Here is an 8,177-nt window from a genome sequence, read left to right as displayed (position 1 = left end):
GCTAGTGAAGCATTGTCAACTTTCAAAGCTTCCATTTAACTTGAATGTGTGTAAGTATCCTTGAAATTCATGAACATTCAAAAATACACTGGAAGTCTTAAAGAAATTTTTAAAATATGCTGAAAAGAACTAAAACTAAATTGTTTTTTAAAACTTTAAATGTGAATTAAATTGTCAAGTGCAGTAAGGTACAGTAAAAGCTTAATTTTGCATGCTTTTTAGGCATGTCAACTTGCACAGCAGGAACAGCAATAGTAACATGGAGTAGTATTATAAGTCGAATAGGCAGGGACATTAAAAAAAAGCCCCAAAACAGTGCAAGGTAGAGAGGGAAGTAGAGTTCAATCAATGCAAGGGCATCAGCTTCTAACAGTGCAAGATCTTTTTGAGACTCTCACAACAGCACAAAATCTAGAGGTTCATGTTTTCAAGCCTGTGATGGAAGGGGAGAAAAGGGAGCATGATCAGAGTAGGATGGATGTAAACTTGTTGAATTGAATCAAATAAGGAGTAGTATCATCAGTTTTTTTCTGGAATTTCCTCCTTCCTATTGTTTTCTCCTGGGTTTCTGTACTCTGCTCAGATTCAGCAGCAATTTTCCCAGCCAGAGAGCAGGAAGGTCTGAGTGTCCATTCTTCCCTATGGTACTTCATGGGGAGTTCGCCAATGTAGTGCCATGATAGCCAGCAACATAGATAGAAAACTGCTATTGGTTTGAAGCAGCAACAATTGGGAATTCAACACTAACAGGTAAGTGAAGAACTACCCCTCTGCACCCTCACAACCTCTGATGATCCCATCCTCACTGTATTAGAGGATGACGTGTGCTGTCTTTAGGAAAGCATCTAGACCAGACAGAGTAACTGGCTGAGTATCAAAAATCTATGCTGACCAATTTACCAATGTTCTCATGGATATCTCCAGCAGGGTGTGGTATCTATCTGTTTCAAGCAGGCATCAATCATCCCCATGGAGTGTGCAGTAAACTGCCTCAATGAATATTGACCAAGAGCACTTGCATCTACAGTGATGGTGTTTTGAACAGCTGGTGTTGAAGCACATGAGCTCCTGACTGAATGTGGGTAGGTTCCAGATCACCTATCATAGCAACAGGTCTACAGTGGTTGTTATCACACCGGCCTTACACAAAGCCCTGGAACACCTGGACAGTAAAGATGCATTCATTAGGATGGTCTTTATTGACTACAGTCCAGCATTAAACACTATCATTCCCTTAAAACTGATCAGAACTCCAAGACCCAGGACTTGGCACTCCACTGTGTTATTGGATCATGGATTTCCTCACCACCAGACCACAATCAGTAAGGATTTGTAAGAACATCTCCTTCACAATATTCATCAGTAAGAGCACCACAGGGCTGAATTGTTAGCCCCCTGCTCTACTCACTTTATGCCTGTGAATATGTGGCTCGGTATGACAATAACACAATCTATAAATTTGTTGACGATACCACGATAGTGGGTTGTATAAAGAAAGGTGATGAGTCAGCATAGAGAAGGGAAATGGAAAAATTGGCTGAATGGTGCACCAATAGCAATTAACATCACCAAAGCTGAGAAGCTGATTGTTCTCTTAAGGAAGAGAAAGCCAGAGGTATACAACCTAGTGATCATTGGGGTGGAGAGTGTGAGCAAATTTAAATTCTTGGCAGTTATGATTTTGGAGGATCTTTCCTGAGCTGAACACACTGAATAAAGCATGTCAGTGCCTCTCCTTTCTCAGGAGTTTGTGGAGGTTTGGTATGACAACAGAAACCCTGGAAAATTTCTTCAGATCTGTGGTGGCAAGTGTGCTGACCTGCTGCATCGTGGTTTCATTATGGGGACACCAATACCCCTGAGCATAAAGGACTGCAAAAGATACTGGACACATCCCAAGACATCACAGGCAAAAATCTCCCCAGTATTGAGAACATGTACAGGGAAAGCTGCCATCGGAGAGCAGCAGAAATTATCAAGGATTCACTCCACCCTGCACATGCTCTATTCTCTCTGCTGCCATTAGGAAAGAGGTATAGATACCTCAAGTGTTGCATCACCAGGTTCAGACACAACAGGTTCAAGCTCAATCATGGGCTCCATTAAGGACTCTTACTATTTCACTTCATTTTGTTTTCATCTCTTTAGCTGCTTTCAGGTGCTTCCTTTACCTTGAGGGCAGCTGCTGGAGCGGATCCCAACCTGAAGACTTATCTTTCAAGTGACAGCCCCAAAAGGCTGCTACAGCCCACCTGAAAAGACCAGTTTTTTTCTTTAAGCAGAGGCTCCTCGTAATGCCTCTGCATCTGAAAGAGATGGGGTGACTGGTGTCACCCGTCATAAATATGCGGCATAGCAATGGTCATCTTCCCTACCTATAATCCCCCGCACTGGTGGAACTGCTCAGTAACCCCACACAGTTGCAGCTGCGATGGGGTTCATGGGTAGGGAAGACTGCCATTACTATGGCATATTTTGAGCATCAGAGAGTGGCCCAAGTACAGGAGCGGCCAGCGAGGCTGTGACAGCCCTCGCTAGTCACCCCTGCCCCGACTGGCTCTGATGCGGCCCGGCGGCGGCCCCGCGCCCCCCCGCGGCCCGGCGGCGGCCCCGCGCCCCCCCGCGGCCCGGCGGCGGCCCCGCGCCCCCCCGCGGCCCGGCGGCGGCCCCGCGCCCCCCCGCGGCCCGGCGGCGGCCCCGCGCCCCCCCGCGGCCCGGCGGCGGCCCCGCGCCCCCCCGCGGCCCGGCGGCGGCCCCGCGCCCCCCCGCGGCCCGGCGGCGGCCCCGCGCCCCCCCGCGGCCCGGCGGCGGCCCCGCGCCCCCCCGCGGCCCGGCGGCGGCCCCGCGCCCCCCCGCGGCCCGGCGGCGGCCCCGCGCCCCCCCGCGGCCCGGCGGCGGCCCCGCGCCCCCCCGCGGCCCGGCGGCGGCCCCGCGCCCCCCCGCGGCCCGGCGGCAGGATGTTGGTTCGCCGGCTGATAGTGTCATCGTCCTGCCCCTTAGGAGTCACTTTCAGCCAGCTGCCTTCAGATGCATCAGGGTACTTTGCCGATCCGCAGATTGTCCTTCCTAGAGGAGAGTTAGTGAGTGAGCCTCTGAGGCGCATCAGGCTCTTTCTCGTAGGTACCCCAAACAGGGGTAGAATATGCAGTTTTACATCGGGGTATTCTGGCCACCTGAAAGCACCTTCCGTATTGCAGACAATTAGTTTACAGTATATTATTTGTTTACAGCTCATTATCTGGTTACAGTTCTTGCATGTTTATGCTGTGCACAGTTGCACTACCAATAAGCGGTAATTCTTCTTCACCCACAGTAAAAAGAATCTCAGGGTTGTATATGATGTCATGTATTTACTCTGACAATAAATCTGAAATCTGAATACTAAAATCAAAAGAAATGCAATACAGCAGAATTGTCTACTGCTTTATAAATGGTGCAAAGCACGAGCATGGAGATGAAGCAAGCAATTTGGAAAGGGAATGGAAAAAGGTAGGAGTACAACTCTAAAGAAGACTTGATGAAACTTTATTCAGGTGTCTGTCAGATTTTTGACATTCCCGATGAAGGTTGCAGCCTAAATTTTGACTGCCTTTTTAATTCCTATTGGTGATGTGTGACCTGCTACGTTTTTCCAGTGCATTTATGTAGTGTCAGTAGGCTTTTTTTTCTCATCATGCTGAAACTTTATGGTGCCTCAGTGAGACCTCCTTTGTTGAGCTCTGTGCACCCTTTCTATCCTCAACAAGGAAATATTTGCCTTTGGATCCTCAATTTAATTCTTGCAGGAATGGACTTTGGCTCTTTAGAAGAGTTGGGGCATGACAGGCTGTTATTCAAATTTGGAGAAATGAGAGATTATCTCTTGATAGCACCTACCTTGTCATTTATTGGATGTTCTATCTGAGATTCTGGTTGCTTTAGTTGAAAAGTGTAGATGTCATTTTAGGATAAGTCATCTAGAGCTTAGATGAAGTATCTTTCAATGCAGTAGAATCCTTTTGCTGAGAGATTGTCTGATAGATATTAGAAATTTGTAGCTATTAAATAAATCGAGAATTACTGGATATGAAGCAACAGCAAGAAAACTACTGGTGTGATTTTTGCATCTTCTGATCAGCTCCTCTTTCTTTTAGAATAAAACCAGAACCTCCCAAAAGACACACTGGCCACTTCAAAACCCATTTCAAAGAACATCATGCTATCTTTTGCATCCATCTGAATAAGACAAGGGCATTATTTAAACACCCCACCCAAAAGATCACACTCTTGACATTGCAGAACTGAGTTTGTTTTGACATGGATTAAGATACAGATCCTTCTGATTCTGGATGCAGTGATAGAAACCAAGCCAAATTCATGCTCTATACATGTAAGTTTTTCTCTACTAGAGAGCAAAAAAGTGCAAATTGACAAAATGCCAGTTCTTGTTGATGTCTGGTGCTATAACAAAGGTTATCACTTTTTCCATTGGGCTTGTGAAGGCTGATTAGTGTATCAAGGCACTTTCAAGTCATCTATTAAATTGAATTGTGACAGAATTTCTTCTCTCAGAGAAAGTGACTCTAGAATAGTTCATCATAAAATGTGGATGTTGACTTATTATGGATATTTAACATGGAGATGGATCACTCGAATATAGGGGAATCTCAGGCTATGCAAGGAAAACAGAAAATTAGACACAAATGATCAAAACACAATGGGTAATCTGGCATTTGATTATGTTCAACTCAAACAGCTGCAGTTTGTCACCACAAAAATTACTCTTGGGCCAGCCCATCATATTTAGAAGGCCGCAGCAGAAGGTTCTTGCTCCCTTCTAAAGCAAATAACATGTTATTCATGTTAGCAGCTTGTAAGGCCATTAAACGTAATTATAGTGATGCCTTGAGGTTGTGCAGTCAATTGGTGAATTAAGCAAAATGAAGAAGGTAAGTAATTCCAGAAGATTTATTTGGTGCTAAACTATTCCCCCCCCCCCACCCCCCCCACCCCTCCCACCTCTGGGATTGACCATTAAATTCATGGATTCACTTTCTTTACAGGATATCATTGTATCCCTGTTTTTGTACATCATACAATTGAAAGAAATCCTTGTAATTTAGCAAGGAATCCAATCAAAAATGAGAAATGTTGAACTGAAAAATTAAAACTATGTTTCAATATTATTTGAACATCATCGAGTTGTACCTTCACTTGCATGTTCATTTCTTTCTCAGTGCATTATTATTTCATATATTTAAGGTTTCTGAGCCCCTTGCTTGAAAAGAAAAATGTTGCAAGTCTCTTATCTCCCTGTTTGCTTTTCTCTTGTGGTTTGAAAGCACCATTTTGTAACCAGGAGAGAACACTGAGTTTCAAATGGATGATAATGAAATTAAATTAGATATTTCAGCCCAGGCATATCATGTGACCAGAACAGTCTTTGTGTAATATATCAAATCAGAGATGTGCTACCTAATGACATTGCCTCTGCCATTTATGAACTTAACAGAATGAGCAGGCTTGCTTGAAGTCCTGTATGTGTTGAAGGCAGATATTTTGAGGAAGTTCCCTTCACTGCAATTCATTCTGCAACTTGTCAGTGAAACAGTACAATCATGTTGTAGCTACCAACATGTCTGTGGTAAATGCTGTTCAGACTTTAGTGGTTCACTGGCCTTTCACACTGCTTGGCATCTGTCAGGCTAGAACCCTATATGGTGTTTGAGAGTCCTGCAATATGTATATTTGCGTGGGGTGAGCTTTCCTTCAGTAGATCAAAGCAAGTACATTGACATGAGGGATGGGAGGACATAGAAAAATACAGCACAGTACAGGCCCTTTGACCCCTGATATTGTGCCAACCCATATTTTTTCATGAAAAAAATGTACTAAACCTTCTCAGCCCTGTATCCTTTTCTTTCATCCATGTGTCTAAGGCTCTTGAAAGTTTAATGTTGCAGCCTCTGCCTCCATCTGAAGCAAGGCATTCCAAGCACCCATAATTCTCTGGGGAGTACTATCAGTTGCACCAATAACCACAAGGATAAAGACTGAGGGGAATGATAGGCTTTATTGAACAGCTGGCCCAGGGAAGGGATAGGTGGCTCGACCTTTATGGCCTAGGCCACAGGGGAGGAATCTAGGGGACAGTTTCATGGGGGGTTTACCAGCCCGTGACGTTACCAGCCAATGATTTATATACAATCCAGATCATTACATTCACCCCTTGATTTTAAACAGAACCTCCCCCCACACCTTTTTCCCAGAAGTGGAACCCACAAACCAAAAAATTTTTAAAATCTAACCAGAGGTTCAATCACACCAGCGACTTCCTCCTTCTGCGGGACCGACCGGGGTGGGGGAAGCAGGTGTGTCCGTGTTCTGCTGTTCGGGAGGGGAAGCTGTCCCGAGGGAGGGCGTGAGGGTGGGGGGGATCTGTCTGGATCGGAGTGGTGGCTGAGGGCTCCCGGGGGGAGGTGGGGGCTTTGATGTCTCCCTGGGGACTGACTCCTCATGAAGAGAGCAGGGTGGCTCGGCCTCTAGTATTGAATTCCAGTGTAGGGTGGTCAGTGGTGGACAGGGCAGTTTCGGGATCTCCAGCACTCACCAGGTCTCTGATAGGCTTAGTGTCCTCGTGGCCATCGGGGTATCTAACAAACGCGTATTGAAGGTTGGCATGTACGAGGTGGACTGCTTCCACCAGTGAATCTGTCTTATGGCCCTTCGCGTGTCTCTATAGTAGGACTGGCCCTGGGGTTGCCAGCCAAGGAGGAATGGAGGAACCATTTGCCAATCTCCCGGGAAAAAAAAGGTATTCATGTGGGGTGGGGTTAGTTGTGGTGCACAGGAGTGATTGGATGGTGTGGAGTGTTTCAAGATCAAACCAGCAACCGCAAAGAAGGCATATCACATGGGTAAAGATGAACAATTACTTTATTAACAAAAAAATTCACCTTCAAACTTTAATTCAAAATCCCCCCTTTTATAAACAATGCCCACTGTTTATTATGTAAATCTCTATAACAGTGTAAAACTAATAAATTCCCCAGCCTAAATATAACATACATAATCAAAGTCTAAGCTACACTCCAACCAGCCCACAGAAAAACTTAGACACAAAACACACAAGACTCACAAAACTTCGATCTCAACAGAAACACAGAGAGACAGAAATGTCTTGTGTTCCTTGCAGAGAGAGGAACCACTGGTTTGGTCCGGATCCTTCTGGCTGCCTTCGGAATGTTCATCCATTTTGAAATCCCAACATTCTAAACTTCTCCAGACCATGACTCATGCTCTGGGCCTCCTTCCACTCCACACCACCACTCAGTGGTGGTTTATTGTCCAAGTCCAACATTTTTTTTTCCATTTTTTGCACATGCTTAGTCCATCTCCCACTCTCTCAGCATTCTACCTTCACCTTGGTTCTCTAAGACAAACTGTCACTTTTTAACATAAAATTACACAAACACATAGGCCAATACGCAACACAGAACTCTGTAACAGGAGAGCTTCAGACAAAACATCCTACCAGCAGGACACCAGCAGGTTTTTGGACCCAAGGGCCAGGAGCACTGCCTTCCACCTGGCCATTACCCCTGGGATTATAGCTGGTGGTCCTGCTGGTGGCTATGCCTCTGGCGAGGAAGTACTGTCGCAGTTCCTCACTCATGAATGAGGACCCCCGATTGCTGTAGATATAATCGGGGTAGCCGACCAGAGTGAAGATGCTGCACAGTGCCTTGATTACTGTTGCCGAGTTCCTATCCGGGCAGGAAATAGCAAAGGGGAACCTAGGGAACTCATCCACCACCATTAGGAAGTATGCATTCTTATTTTCGGTGGGTAGTGGGCCCTTGAAATCGACGCTGATCCGTTCAAAATGGCATGTGGTCTTAATTAAGATGTGCCATTTCGGGTCGGTAGAACTGCAGTTTATATTCAGCGCAGATCTGGCAGCGTCTGGTCATGGACCTGACGTCATCACCAGAGTACAGAAGGTTCCAAGTCTTGATAAAGCAGTACAACCCTTTGACTCTGGGGTGGCACAGACTGTCGTGGAGGGCTTGGAGGTGGTCAAGATGCACGCTGGTGCACATCCCCGGGATAGAGCATCTGGGGGATCATTGAGTTTACCTGGTTGGTACAAGATGTTGCAATTATAGGTGGAAAGCTCGATCCTCCATCTAAGAATC

General features: G+C 45.9%; 1 long non-coding RNA gene across 1 annotated transcript in view; it reads left to right on the top strand.

Moving 5' to 3' along the window:
* Positions 1-6,115: 6,115 nt before the first annotated feature.
* Positions 6,116-8,177, top strand: part of LOC138740053 (uncharacterized) — a 2,466-nt gene continuing 404 nt past the window's right edge. The window contains exons 1-2 of the long non-coding RNA XR_011342656.1: positions 6,116-6,350; positions 6,722-6,793. This is a non-coding gene — a long non-coding RNA (uncharacterized lncRNA). The remainder of the gene's footprint in view (positions 6,351-6,721; positions 6,794-8,177) is intronic.

The sequence above is a fragment of the Narcine bancroftii genome, chromosome 1 (genome assembly GCF_036971445.1).
Source record: "Narcine bancroftii isolate sNarBan1 chromosome 1, sNarBan1.hap1, whole genome shotgun sequence".
Lineage (NCBI taxonomy): Eukaryota > Metazoa > Chordata > Chondrichthyes > Torpediniformes > Narcinidae > Narcine > Narcine bancroftii.
This window is presented reverse-complemented; position numbering and strand designations above follow the sequence as displayed.